Source organism: Hyperolius riggenbachi, chromosome 1, assembly GCF_040937935.1.
Source record: "Hyperolius riggenbachi isolate aHypRig1 chromosome 1, aHypRig1.pri, whole genome shotgun sequence".
NCBI lineage: Eukaryota > Metazoa > Chordata > Amphibia > Anura > Hyperoliidae > Hyperolius > Hyperolius riggenbachi.
Window position 1 is genome coordinate 500,954,522 of NC_090646.1, and position 15,902 is coordinate 500,970,423.

Genomic DNA, 15,902 nt, shown 5'->3' on the forward strand with positions numbered 1-15,902 from the left:
GCCCACATATGTTACGCCCACTAGCACGTGAGCTTCGTCAGTGTGATCATGCAATGGTAGCTTGCTGGGGTGTATCCTCCTCCTTTTCATTCATACAGCCGAGCCTCGCTCTGGGCTATTTCCTGATCTTATGCGTTCCAGCAGCCATTTTCAGGGAACTTTTAACCCATTCAGTACCTCGTTTTTGTCAATTCAGACAGATCATCAAAACTTTTTCCTTTAGGATGCATCTACATATATGCGAAGCCACAGTCCTTTTTCAAACAAGCCTCATTTTTCTTAACTCAAAAATGATGATAATAACTATTCTATGACACATAATGAATAAATGGCTGATAGGAATTCTCGTGCACGATCATCACACACACTTCAATTCAAATTCAACCTAACAGCACATTTATCATAAATGAACTAGTACTGACACATTTGCATCAATATACTGCAGACAAGATTCCCTCTCATCACTAGTGCGCCTAAACACCACTCTACTGTCTAGAAGTTGGTACCCACACGTTTTATGTACAAAGATGAAAATGACTATTATCAAACATTCAATAGATCATCCCACACTCAGGCAGTCAGACAGGTGACAAATAGATGGACAGAGCCACTCCTTAGCCTATACATTAACAATGCCACAACCCAGACATTTGTGACCTAACATGTTTAAGCATTTGACACACTGTACGGTTTCCTTGGCAGGACAAAACTGCATCATTCCACAAGTGAGTGTGGCTGCAGCCATGCTTAGATGCGACTTTACATGGCATCATTCCATAAGTGAGTGTGGCTGCAGCCATGCTTAGATGTGACTTTACATGGCATCATTCCACAAGTGAGTGTGGCTGCAGCCATGCTTAGATGTGACTTTACATGGCATCATTCCACAAGTGAGTGTGGCTGGGCTGCAGCCATGCTTAGATGTAACTTTACATGGCATCATTCCACAAGTGAGTGTGGCTGCAGCCATGCTTAGATGTGACTTTACATGGCATCATTCCATAAGTGAGTGTGGCTGCAGCCATGCTTAGAGGTGACTTTACATGGCATCATTCCACAAGTGAGTGTGGCTGCAGCCATGCTTAGATGTGACTTTACATGGCATCATTCCATAAGTGAGTGTGGCTGCAGCCATGCTTAGATGTAACTTTACATGGCATCATTCCACAAGTGAGTGTGGCTGCAGCCATGCTTAGATGTGACTTTACATGGCATCATTCCATAAGTGAGTGTGGCTGCAGCCATGCTTAGATGTGACTTTACATGGCATCATTCCATAAGTGAGTGTGGCTGCAGCCATGCTTAGATGTAACTTTACATGGCATCATTCCACAAGTGAGTGTGGCTGCAGCCATGCTTAGATGTGACTTTACATGGCATCATTCCATAAGTGAGTGTGGCTGCAGCCATGCTTAGATGTGACTTTACATGGCATCATTCCATAAGTGAGTGTGGCTGCAGCCATGCTTAGATGTGACTTTACATGGCATCATTCCATAAGTGAGTGTGGCTGCAGCCATGCTTAGAGGTGACGCTACATGACGGACATCTCTCCACCATCCTACCAAACGCTACCAAGCACCTGACTGGTGTACGGGAGCAGCTGACAGGCTGAAAATGCCCTCCCTGCAACTGCCCATGTGAAATGGGCCTAATAATAATAATGGTATTAACTTTAAATGATTTACTTTTCTGAATTCATGGTTTGGCTATCAATAAAGAAGTGTAGCCACACTAGTTCACTTTTGTCCTAGGGGTGAGGAGGATGAGAAGGAGGTATCCCACTGCAAGGCATGCACTAGTGGTTACTAGAAAATAATTCAACATAGCAGTTCACTAAAGCAGAGACCACCAACATCAAGGAAAACCTGTGCTCATGGTAGATCTTCACCCAAATGTATCTGTGATGACAGTCTAGCATGTGTGCATAGCTTAATTACTCCATGTCAATCATTATTTATGAAATGCTTAAAGAGGAACTTAAAGCAAGGATTGAACTTCATTCCAATCAGTAGCTGATACCCCCTTTTCCATGAAAAATCTTTACCTTTTCTCAAATAGATTTTTAGGGGGGTCTGTGTGGCTGATATTGTGGTGAAACCCCTCCCACGGTGTGATGTCAGGACCATGGTCCTGAAAGTTTGCTGTCTGTGAACCTGCTTGCATTGTGGCAAATAATGGATTTTTCCAATTGCCAAGCAAGCAATATCTCCCTCTGTGCATAGTACTTTCAGTAATGAACATTCTGTACAGATCACCTGGCAGAACTAAAGATGTCACCACCAGTGATACATTCTAGAATTCTAGAATCAAAGACTAACACTAACACTGGACTAACTGACATCTATAAATTAATACTGTATTGTAAAAAAATAAGCAACGTTATTCATTGTTTTTTTTTTCACTACAGTTCCTCTTTGAGGGGGCCTAATGTAAAACTCGCACGGGGCCCCAGATGTCCTAAGCTACACCACTGGGGCTCATGTAAAGGAAAGTTTAATTCAGGTTTGCTTTAAGGTTGACTTTTATTTTATTTGACATTGTTTTTCGCTTGAAAACAGATGGCGTCTACATTATAAAGATACTGAACAAATAAATCTGTAAAATGCATCATTAAATTACTGTGTTAGACTTTACAGATGTTGATAAAACCTCCAGCAAGAAAACAGTGAAAATATTACATGCCACTTTGCTTAGAATCGTGGTTCCATATTGATTACTTTTCAACAAAACCTTCAATAAAACAAATGTATAAAAGCTGAAGAGGACAAGATCAGGTGAACAGCAGGTGGCAGGGGCAAATCCAGGATTTCCAAGGGGGGGGGGTTCCTGAAAGTGGCGTGTGGGCGTGGCCAAAATATGGTGTGGGTGGAGCCAAATACTAGCAGTTTCTAGGCTAAATTGCACCCAGGGTGAGGGCGTAAAATGCGCCCCCAACGTGGAGACAGGTATAGGTGCCCGCAGTATAGGTAGCCAGCTATAGGTCCCCCCCAATATAGGTAGCCCATATAGTTGCCCCCAGTATAGGTTAGATAGGTATATGCCCCCCAGTATAGATTAGATAGGTATATGCCCCCCAGTATAGGTTAGATAGGTATATGCCCCCCAGTATAGGTTAGATAGGTATATGCCCCCCAGTATAGATTAGATAGGTATATGCCCCCCAGTATAGGTTAGATAGGTATATGCTCCCCAGTATAGGTTAGATAGGTATATGCCCCCCAGTATAGGTTAGATAGGTATATGCCCCCCAGTATAGGTTAGATAGGTATATGCCCCCCAGTATAGGTTAGATAGGTATATGCCCCCCAGGATAGATTAGATAGGTATATGCCCCCAGTATAGGTTAGATAGGTATATGCCCCCCAGTATAGATTAGATAGGTATATGCCCCCCAGTATAGGTTAGATAGGTATATGCCCCCCAGGATAGATTAGATAGGTATATGCCCCCCAGTATAAGATAGGTGAAGGAAGGTGCCCGCCCCCTGTGTGGGGAGAAGATTGCCCGGGGGAGAAGACAGAATAAAATGATGGAGGCGCCAGCCGCGCTAATAAGGGATGCGGGAACCGGCTTTATTCCTCGCTCCCTCCCTCCCTCTGAATGCCCCCACCTGCGGTGAATGTGTGCCGGCTCCCCCATGAGTGTGTGCGCAGCGGAGTGGTAGGTCCTCTTACCGCAGATCAGGCGCACCAGCAACTGGAGTCTCATGCTTCCTGTGACGTCATGGTAAACAGGAAGCATGAGACTCCAGTTGCTGGTGCGCCTGATCTGCGGTAAGAGGACCTACCGCTCCGCTGCGCACACACTCATGGGGAAGCCGGGCAGACATTCACCGCAGGTGAGGGGCATTCAGAGGGAGGGAGCGAGGAATAAAGCCGGCTCCCGCATCCCTTATTAGCGCGGCTGGCGCCTCCATCATTTTCTTCTGTCTTCTCTCACCAGCCGGCCGGGCCATGCGGCAGCCCCACTTCCGGTCCCGGTGCAGGGGGGTGTTCTAGACACTCAGAACAACCCCCTCCGTGCGCCACTGGGTGGGGTGTAGAGATGACAAGGCTCACTCTAGACTCTACATGAAAGTGAGGACATCTCACACAGCTGCAGAAATTACTAATAGACACAGTCTCATTAAAATGATACAGATGTTGGTGCTCAACAGCTCAGAACACTGCAATGCCAGCCTGTTGCTGTTTCTTAGTAACTGATAACCAAGTGGAAGAAGATTTTTATGTCATTGCAGTTCAACTGTAAATCCTTGTTTTATTTTTAGTACGGTTGACATGGGAAAGATCTGCAGTCTCCTGTGGTCCTTTTGATTCTTCTCTTTTAATAAACTCCCCATAAATTTGTATTACAGAAAGCTTTTGAATAATCTTTCATCTCGCAGAAAATATCCCATTCAATTTGGTTATTTGATTTTGTCCTTCTACTGTCTGCAGTAAAACTTCCTCCAGTCCCAAATGAATTCTATTTATGCCCGTCTGCCTTTTAGAAAGCTCGCAGAGGACACGAGGATACGGCAGGTGATTTCTGGATTATTAATGTTATGCAACCAACATCCTTGCTTCCTCTATTGTCTCAGCATCTTCACATAATGCAGACATGGCTGATCTTCACTCTATGTACAGCAAGAACAACCTTCCCCATGCCCATAGATTTATGAAGCATGACCTTTATGATATTTCGCCTCAATATATTTTAAAGAGGAACGTTACCAAATTATAGTAGTGGTGGTGGTGGTGTGTGTGTGTGGCTAGAAGCCGATGGTGACGGACGCCTTACTCTCTCCTGTCCTGGCTCTAAACCCACAGCATGACCACTGCCTCATTTTTGCTTGCTATTGGGCTCATCTGGCTTGGGAACCTTTCCTGCAACTACCACGGTGGGCAACTGCGAAAACGTACAGACTTTTTTCTGCGGCAGTCCTCTGATTTCCAAAACGATGCCAGCAGCCCATGTGACTCACACTAGAAAGTCAGCATACACTCCTCTTCCCGCTCAGCCTGCCAGCACAGGACCATCAATGGAGTCTCCTCTCCCAGCACACCCACATCTAGCAGACCAGCCAAGTCCAAGCAGAGAACGGAGCCAGCTCGGAGCACGTAGGAGAGGCCCTAGCAGCACAACCTGACAGGTCCTCCTGACAGTCTTTCCTGCCACAGAACAGCCTATCTCACAAGCTTTCCAGAAAGACTTTATGCTTTCCTTCAGAGAGGCACTATATACAGACACCAGAGCATTTTCTGACCAATACTGCACTCTATTTGCAGCTACAAATGCAAGAGTATTCCACATTGAAACTAAGCTAATAGATTACACAGAGGCCCACAATTAACTTGTTGATGCCCATGATGGACTAACAGAGGAAATGAAATGGTTAAAATAAAAAGCTGACAGATGCCGTGGACAAAAACAAATGCAATAACGTTAAAATCATAGGAGTCCCTGAAACGGTTTCTAATGAAGGCCCAAACGCTTACATCCTCAATATCATTAAAGCTGTCTTCCCCACCATGCCTTCACATGAACTTGTCATTCAGCGAACGTATCAACTGCCTAAAACAGGCTTCCTCCCCGAGAAAATACCAAGGGATGTTATCGTCCGTTTGCAATCCTGTAATGTTAAAGAAGCCTTTATGGCAGCTCTATCTATAAAGATAAGCAGAAGGGATAAGCAGAAGGGAGGGCTGCTAAAGCAAGAAACAATAATAACGATCATGTGTATTTTCTAGTGTGCCTGACTTGTAATGAGTAGTGATGGTCATGTCTAGGAGAACTCATGGAAGAGCATGTTATTTGTTTGATCAGATTTGCAAAGTTTCGATTTGCTGTGATCGCATCCTGTTTTAGCACACGATCATGACTAGCAAATAGGAGATTTACATATCTATGAGCAGACCAAACTGATCACATGCTTCTCCATGAGTTCTCCTAGACATGATCGTTGCTACTTATTAGCAGTTGGCAGGTGTCAGGGAGACACCCATACCTAGTTTGAAAATGCGTCTGAAGGCACCAGGAATGATCATCATGGGCAATATACAATGCAAGTGTATACATACTTTAAAGGGAACCCGAGGTGAGAGGGATATGGAGGTTGCCATATATATTTCCCTATAAACAATGCCAGTTACTTGGCAGCCCTGTTGATTTTCTGGCATAAGTAGTGTCTAAGTCAAAACCCTCCAACATGCATATATGGCTAATCCAGTAAAACCTGTGTCAGCTGAGTCAGAGTACCTGATCTGCTGCATGCTTCTTCAGGGTCTATGGCTAAAAGTATAGAGACCCAGGTTCATTAGGACTGCCAGGCAACTAGTATTGTTTAAAAGGAAATAAATATGGCAGCCCGCTAAAGGATACATCCAGTAACAAAAAAAACTTTAACTCATCTGGGGCTTCTTTTATCGCCAAGAGCACGATTACGAGAGGCACACCTTGTGCCTGCACATAAGATCCCGACCTGGGCGGGGGTTGTGATCTTCTAGAGGGGACAACGGAGGCCTGGCTCAGAGTGGAACTATGGCAGTGGACCTAACAGACTTCCTATAAGGAAAGTTACAGGACAGGCAGCTCTGTACTGCTCTTCCCACTCCTGGTCTCAACAAGGTTAGGCGAGGATGAATTGAGACAAGTTCTGCTACATATACTACTTGTACAGAAAACTTCATAGCGGTATAATTATTTTAATGCATATGCAAATGGTTTCAATTACAGTTTTTTGGGTTGAGCTTTTAAAATTCTAACTACCATAGAGCGCAGCAGGATTTGTACTCGTTTGATGAAGGAAATAACAGTGAAGGACCACAGGATCACTGAAGGTTTGTGTTGTTCCCTAAGCAACAGATGTGTGTTCGGCAAAGTCGGTTTTTCACTGTCTTCGCTACCTCAATGTGACTCATCAGCTTACTGCCGCAATTAAGACTCCTGATCAAAACTTTGAAAGCTGTGCTCCTCTGATAATGGCCCTCCCTGAATACTTCACATTTACATGCATGGCTTTTGGGCTGAATAAGAAGTGCCTATTTTCATTATTATAACCAAGGACGTTTCAGTAGTTACTGTCGTGAAAAGGGCACAAATAATGGTGCCTGTCACTGTAACGCAACGCAGCTACTGATTCCATTACTTGCTTCAATCCTCTCAGCATTCTGAACTCTACTAATCTATGAATGTCCCTACATTTTGGAAACATTCCCAGGGCTAATCAAGGTCCTATGATCTTCTGTGATCACCATAATCTGACTGCAGAGAGGATTGACACTTCCTTGCAGACACTTATCTGTAGGTATACAAGCATAGTTACATAGTTATTTGGGTTGAAAAAAGACACACGTCCATCGAGTTCAACCAGAGAACAAGTACAACACCAGCCTGCTCCCTCACATATCCCTGTTGATTCAGAGAGCAACTAAACCAGACCTGAACTCTAGCACAGGAGACGTAGAGAACACAGAGAAATCCACCCCGTATCCACTCTGTGTGTGTTTATAGAGAACAGCCTATTCTCCCTTATCAGCAAGTAATGAGCTAGTGTAATTAGAGAGGGCAGCTATTTGACAATTCTGAGATAATATGTAAACACAGGAGGTTAACCCTTTCTGTGCTCCTAGTATACCTGGAATTAGGTACTCTGCAGGAATCTCAGTAGGAGTTCTATAAACTGTAAAAAGGAAATGTTTTTCTTTAAAGGTTATTATGCTGTTGCTTATCCTTTACAGCAGATGGAAGTTCTGAGTTCAGGTTCGCTTTAACACAGATGGAAGATCATATGGAGGCAAATACCAGAATCCAGACGATCACCAGTTTCTACTTCAAGATCAGGGAAGATATGGCTTATGCTGGCAAAGGGATTCATGAAACCCTCAGCAATTCAAAACAAAATAAACAAAATAAAAAAAAAATGTTTTATTGATGTGGCAGGTGTGAAAACATCTTGTGTTCTGGTCAGAAAACATCGGTAAAATTGTCAGTACTCACAAAATTGATCAGGGACATAACTACAAATCATGGGGCCTGCCAGCAAAACTTTGATTGCACCCCCTTAAAGGACATCCGAGGTGAAAATAAACTGATGAGAAAACAATTGTATCTATCCTCCTTCTCCTAAAACAAATGACTTTTTTTTTAGCTATCCCACCGTTTCCCACAGTTTTATTTTATATTTAAATCTAGTTTTTAAGCGTTTACTGTTTCATTGTCTCTGCTCAATGGCACCTTCATTCTTTCCTGCTCCAGGAAGCCATTTACTGACAGAAAAGTATTTTATGGCTGTAATTACTTATAAGGGAGGGTTATGCTATCGTCTGACCCAGTCTGATCCGGTACCAGAAACTTGCATACCTGATGTTTAACTCTTTCAGGCAGAGAAAGAAAAAAAGGAACACAGCATAGTTACGTGTGTGCTTGGCACTGTACATACACATGTCTATCTCATTATGTCACATGTCACCTCGGGTATACTTTAATGTTCGCAACCTTCCCTTGCCTCCCTTGGTGACCCTCACAACATGGGGGTTTATCATACAAGGGCCATAAAACAAGTGTGGCCATGAGGATCTTCACAGCCACAACAAACGTAGCCGCAAAACAACCTGATCTGGAGTATTAGAAAAAAGGAAGGTTAGTAGTTGGGGCTTCCACACCTCTGCGCCCCCCGGCAGTCAAAGGGTCTGCTACCCTCCCCCAGCTACGCCCCTGAAAGTGATGTAGTATCTGCTGCACAGACATTTGCATGACATGAGCTATACGAGCAATGCGTGCTTTGTGCACATCATTTGGGTTGTGCTATTCGCACAACACATGACACGTTGTGCACTGCCTGTGCACAGCAATCTTACCACCGTTTGCTGAATACACCTCCTTGTGTAAGAAAACTCATCGTTAATTGAATAGGGGTCAAGAAGAGATAGTTCATGAGATAAGACAGATAGTGAGAGTTTTGCAATTCAAACCCTATTTATCTTACGGCCAAATACATTGTACAGAAATAAATTAAAGTCACACCCACACAGATTCATATTGTGAGCAATCAAGATGTATATTTTTTCTGGGTGGATTCAGGGCACAATAATCTTGAAAACTTTGTTAGGTTTGGTTGGAGAATAATGCATTATAGATGACTAACAGAATTTCAGCCTTGCCAGTGAAGCTGAATGTTCCTTGAAGCCTAGATGGGGTGGTATGCATTGTGGGAAGCTGCACCATACAAAGGATCTCATATACAACACACACAACACTACAATAACAGAAGTAATAGGAGTCTGAAAGAGCATAGGAAGAATGTTATTAAGTGGTGGAAGGCACAGCGTGAGAGATTTGGGTTGGCAATTGATTTTATTTTTTAGTATGCACTTCCATTCTCATGTGAATGAAGAATATGTAATGAATCAAATATACCTTTTCCTAGCAGATATTGTTACACAGTGTTTTGTAATTAGAAGCTACACAGGGTAGCAGGAAATATTTGAAACAAGTTATTTTGTTATCACAAGTCTCAAAGCAGCTGGCTCTTCGGATAAACCAAATGTTAATTTAATGCATTACAATAATTTTCACATTTGCATTACCTTTGATGGCAGATTAGAATCTAACAGCCTATCTAGTCTTGCAGTGTTTTCAAAGCTGTTTTACAATGTAGTGCTTACTACAGCCATTCTATAACAATGTTTTGTCTGTATGAAGCATTGCTTAAAATCTCCAGAGCACTGCTTAAAATGTAATACCTTTTCAATGGCTTTCCATGTAAGAGTGCCCGACTTCTCTCTATAGAAATCTGCCTGACTTCTCTCTCTATAGGAGAGTGCCTGACTTCTCTCTCTATAGGAGAGTGCCCGACTACTCTCTCTATAGAAGAGTGCATAACTTCTCTCTCTATAGAAGAGTGCACGACTTCTCTCTCTCTATTGAAGAGTGCCTAACTTCTCTCTCTATACTAAAGTCCTAACTACTCTCTCTGTAGAAGAGTGTCTGACTACTCTCTCTAGAGAAGAGAACCTAACTTCTTTATCTATAGAAGTGTGCCTAACTACTCTCTCCATACGAGAGTGCCAGACTACTCTCTCCATAGAAGAGTATTTGACCGCTCTCTCCATACAAGTGTACCAGACTGATCTCTATAAGAGTACTGGGCTGTTCTTTCCATAGATGAGTGCCTGACTTATTTTCCTGTAGAATAGTACTTAACTGTTCTCTATAGAAGAGTGCTAGGCTGCTATTTCCAAGAATGCCTGATTACTCTCTTCATCGAAAGGTTCTGGAATACTCTTTCCATGTGAGTGCTAGACTGCTCTGTCCATAGAAAAATACTGTGCTGTTGCCTCCATACAAGAGTAGCTGACTACTGTCTCCATAGAATAGTGCCTGACTTCTCTCTCTCCATGGATGGGTGACAGACTGCTCCCTCCATAGAACAGCACTGGACTTCTCTCTCCATACAAAACTACCTGACTGCTCTCTCCATAGAAGAGTGTCTGACTTCTCTCTCCATACAAGAGCACCTGATTAGTCTCTCCATAGAATAGTGTCTGACTTCTCTCTCCTTACAAGAGCACCTGACTGTTTCTCCATAGAAGAGTGTCTGACTTCTCTCTCCATACAAGAGCACCTGATTAGTCTCTCCATAGAATAGTGTCTGACTTCTCTCTCCTTACAAGAGCACCTGACTGTTTCTCCATAGAATATTGTCTGACTTCTCTCTCCATAAAAAACTACCCGACTGCTCTCTCCATAGAAGAGTGTCTGACTTCTCTCTCCATACAAGAGCACCTGACTGTCTCTCCATAGAATAGTGTTTGACTTCTCTCTCCATACAAAACGACCTGACTGCTCTCTCCATGAAAGCGTGTCTGACTTCTCTCTCCATACAACATTACCTAACTACTCTCTCCATAGAATAGTGCCTGACTTCTCTCTCCATACAAGTGTACTGGACTGCTCTCTCCATAGAACAGCTGGATTGATCCCTGGGTGTCCGCAGGGGCAGTCAAGTTTGCCTGTAGTTTGGAAGATGAGATTATAGCACTACACTAATAAGCAAGAGGAAAGAAAACACTGACTGTGAATACAATCTCTGCTCTGCATGGGGTCGTCCTCAGCTTATTACTTTCTAAGTCACTTCAGGTACACTTTATATGGAGAAAGCTATTCTCTGAATCTCAGTCAGAATTCCATTTCCTGGAGAGATACATTACCTGCAGTAAAGCTGAACAGATTAAGATTCAGTAAACTAGAACTAGGATGCTGCCTACAAATCACAAGTCTTACATTCTGGCTGTTTCCATAGGACCCTATTCTGACACAAGTGTTTAGCTACTGTACATTTTATTTTAAATGAACCTGTCAAGCACGATGCTCTGAATGAAACTGTAGTGAAAAAAAATCATCTGGTTGCCAGCTCAATGTCATGTGGTCATGTGATCATAGATGAACAGATGTTTCAGTGAATAATGCAGAATGAGACATATGCCAATCCACGTGATTAGCATTCCACCCAGATCCACTATTGCCGTCTTCCCAGTTCTGTTAATGAGTAGCACTAGAATGAGATTTTGCAGGATTTCGAAAGTCACATTCTAAAATCATGTATTAAGATTGTAGATCATGTATTAAGTGTCTAACACTTTTTACAGTACTCTAGCACCCTAGCACAGTATCTACTTACTTACAAACAAATAAACAACAAACACGCTTTTCTCCTTGCGGACTCAAAGTGTCAGAGCTGCAGTCACTGGGACGCGCTCTATAGGCAGTAGCAGTGTTAGGGAGTCTTGCCCAAGGTCTCCTACTGAATAGGTGCTGGCTTACTGAACAGACAGAGCTGAGATTCGAACCCAGGTCTCCTGTGTCAGAGGCAGACCCCTTAACCATTACACTATCCAGCCACCACCTATCCAGCTACTAACTTGAAAAAATAGCAGTAATGGTAGAAGCTAATTGGTTGCTTGGAGAAGAGTAGAATATGCTTTGCCATCAGACAATAGATACAGGCCAAATATGTAATAATTTCACATATCCAAAATGAATTTTCTTTTCCTTTACCTGCCCACGATGCCCCAGGTAATGCAATTAAATCTCACATCTGTTGCATTGCTTGTTTTTAGTGCACAGCCAACTTTCTGAAAATGAACAAAGGTCAGAAAATGCAGTAATTTACTACAGCCAATCAGATTCACTTGCCTGTGTTCAGATCATTTAAGAGATTGTACCTAATTGGTTAGTATGAATTTCTGCACTTTGGAAATAATCACTGCTCTTTGCAATTTCTTAGCGTAAAATTCTGATGATGAAGATGAAATAAACTGTTTTCATTTTTCCTGATGATAAATGAATCTCCTTCATGGCAATTCTTTTGCAGTAAAATATCTGCCATATATAATCTCATTCTGTCCATTGTCCCTTGATAGCAGTTAGTTGTCAGCTTCCAGGAACTGCAGCTAAATGATAGACTGCTGTTACATATTCAACTATTTATCTTTCACCAATTCTCATAGGTAATGAGCAACACATTCCATTTTTTACCTTTAAAATGTTATATTATTATGATTTTTTTCACTCTACATCATACGCATTCTGTGCTTAATGGCTAAAATTATTGTATCATTTAAACAGCTTAATTTGGTAAAGTCCATAATAATCACAAAATAATCTGTATATATGCAATGACAATTGATGGTATAATTTCTGAACTATTTCACGTGAAATGACAATTAAACCAGACAGGGACATTTTTTTTAGCATGTTGAAATTCCTCTACCATTACAGATGCAGCCAATACCAACTGCACCTGTTTATGTGTATGACAGCTGTGCTTATACGTATATATTACTTGACGCAGTTAGTCCTAACAGGCCCTGTCACACAACACTCCTTTCTTCATGGATGCACACTATATGGCTTCCCCTAATAACCCCAGCCTGCTCTGCAAATTATAATGGGTGTTGTGTTATCCTCAGTCATTTGATAATAAGGTGGAAGAAGCCATGTGCTCTCTCACAGAGAACATAGAAAGCAGGAAGGAAAGATAGAGTAGTTATATGGTAGCAATTGGGTAAGTGCTAAAAGTGCTTCCCCATCTCTGCAACCAATGTGGCCCTGAACCCTTTGTCACTGCCCCCACTTAGAGGTGGCCCCAAATGTCCCAAGTTCTTTCTGCCTCCTGGCCTAGCCTGCTGCTTCCTCTGAAGTCTGATTTCCACAGAGCTTTAACCCAGAGCTGCCCCTTATAATGCCCATGAATGATCATGCACACAAAAGCGCTTTTCACTGCGGTCCGGTGATAGGCATTATGGGGTTAATTTATGACCTGCATGACTTTGCACATGCTCAGTAGCATTTGTATGCTATTCTGTTGGGTATGCTGAAATGTTGGAACAGTGGTCCTATCTTTTCCATCAAAGCGCAATTGCACTGACAAGTGTGCAGGCAGACAATTGTATTTGTGAAAAAATCAAAAGGCGCTGATGAAAAAGGAACACTTCGTTTTACATGTTAATGTTGCGATCGGCAAAACGCCAGCGATCAGCTTTTTTATCGGATCGCATCAAGTAGAAACGCAGCCTAACTGACATGTGAGGAACATCCCTTTCTGAGTCCTAGCCGAATCAAAAAGCTCATTTATAATTTTTTGTATGCATACATGTTATAAAACAAAGTATGAAACATAAAATACAGTAACTCATATACTGGAACATAGAGAGACTGCATATAACCACCAACATCTAACGGAACTCAAGTCATGAACCCAATGTCACATGGGACTGTAGTCATCTATAGCAGGACCCCACTCCTCTGAGGCGATTGTGCAGTTACCCAAAACAAATGTATATGAAGGATTATGATATAAGAGCACAGGATCAATATTAACCATGGGAACCAAACCTCTTGAGCATCACAATGCTGCACTGATCCAGTTACAACACCGTGAAATCTGAAATGTCACAGCACAGTTTAAACAGTCTTTATACTGTAACTACTTTGTCTGTTATGCTGTGTACTTGCTTACTTGTCTTTTATGCTGTGTACTTGTTTTGGACCTTGCAGAAGTAGGTTTTTATGTGTAAATTATGAGGGGATTGAGCAGAGCAGGGACAAGGTCCTCCAGCACCCAAGGCTGAGACACCAAAGTGCGCCCCTCCATCCCTCCCACCCCAGCTGTCACACACTGATTGCTATTAGACTAAGAGGGCCACAGGGCCCACAACCTCCCCAACACCTTAATATCTAGTTATCTGGCTTGCGGTCACTGCTATGTATCCCCTTTTCTTATTTCTTTCTGCTCCATACACAATTAGGAATGACAACTGAATAAATTGTGCGCCCCCTCCTACACTGCGCCCTGAGGCTGGAGCCTCTCCAGCCTATGCCTCGGCCCGGCCCTGGGATTGAGCATTCTGCATTGTCTGTGGTCAGATGCTGTGTCTGTACTTGTTGTGGGTAAACATCCGAGGTTTTGATAAGATTCCTTAGCTTCCTAGTAAACCTGCTGTTGTTCAAGTATGCAAATATGATATGAGCAATTCTACTGTACATGGCGCTCAATGTAAACAAGTGGCGGGGATAAGAAGGCATCGTGTAGGCCGTTTACTCAGGCATGTTCATCGGCCCAGGATCTGCCATGCATGGTATGGATCCATGCTGTGTCCCATCTGTTTATTCCACATTACAGAAACATGTGCAGCAGTTCTGTTACAACTAATCTAAAAAAGAAAAATAATAATCATGTGAGAAGACTGCATACCTATTTCCGAGCTCAGCCGGCCATTTCCTTGGTTTCTCGCTGCTGTGGCGCATACTGCTAAATGCTTTCAAGGCTGGGGAAGATTGTGTTTCTAAAGTAAACCTGTCATCTTTACCAGGAAGAAATCTAACAAACTAAAAGCAGTGATTCTGCAGTGCCCACACATACCTCTTCCTTCTATAAAGTGCTCTTCTGTCCCTGTCTGGCTACATGGCATTAGCGTCACAGGAGTGACAACGGAATAACACTGCTGTACGAGAGACGGTAAAATATCTTACACAGCTCTCAGGAATGCTGCAAAATCCTCAACCGACTTCCCTTGTTACTTCTCGTTTTACATCAGTGCAAGTTGTTTTTTTCTTCTCCCTGGGGCAATTCTCCATTAGAATGAGGATGATAGAGAAAGATACCTATCCCACCTATTACGTGGCCCACTCACTTGTATATGAGGGCATGTTAGACACAAGTATCTGTATTGTGTTCTCTCTCTCCCTCTGCCTTTTTAATGCTATATCTCTGTCACTGAAAAATGTTTTAAATAAAGACCCTTTAAAAAATATTATACAGATCACAGATATGACAGATCACAGGTACAAAGAACAGTTGATATTATGCAAAGGCTCTTATTCAATTATGCATGCATCCTTCAGTGTTAGCCTTATTAAGTGCTGCTTCACATGGCTTCTGCTTAGCGTCTCCTCTAGCCAATGCTAAATGCTTTTCTGTTACCATGCAGAAAAGCGTTTGGCATCAGTTCGCATCAGTTCTTGTTGTTCGGTCATCACGTTTTGGGCCCCTAGGGCAAGCATGTCCAAAATCCACTCTGGGGGCCAAATGCAGCCTGTGGAGCCATTTCTGTTGGCCCCCAAAGCTGTCTACAGTTGTTAATTCCATGTGGCCCGCAGCTGTGGTGCATGCTGTGGTGCATGCAGGAGCCAGCAGCAGTAACAGCCACTGATTAGCAGCTACCACTGTGCTAACTGTACAGGCTATATGGGTTATTTGCCGTGGAAATGTTTAGACAAAATGTCACAGGCATAGTGTACCTAACGGCAATCAGCAAAAATGGTGTTTAGTTTTGCTAGTTTGGCCTCCCAGCACTCTCAAGAACGGCGATATTGGCCTTGGCCTAAAACGTTTGGCCACCCCTGCCCTAGGGAGACAC

At 42.8% G+C, this 15,902-nt stretch overlaps 1 protein-coding gene across 2 annotated transcripts in view; it reads right to left on the reverse strand.

Annotated features, from left to right (window-relative positions):
* Positions 1 to 15,902, reverse strand: part of MMP17 (matrix metallopeptidase 17) — a 225,787-nt gene that overhangs the window by 77,792 nt on the left and 132,093 nt on the right. The window lies entirely within an intron of this gene.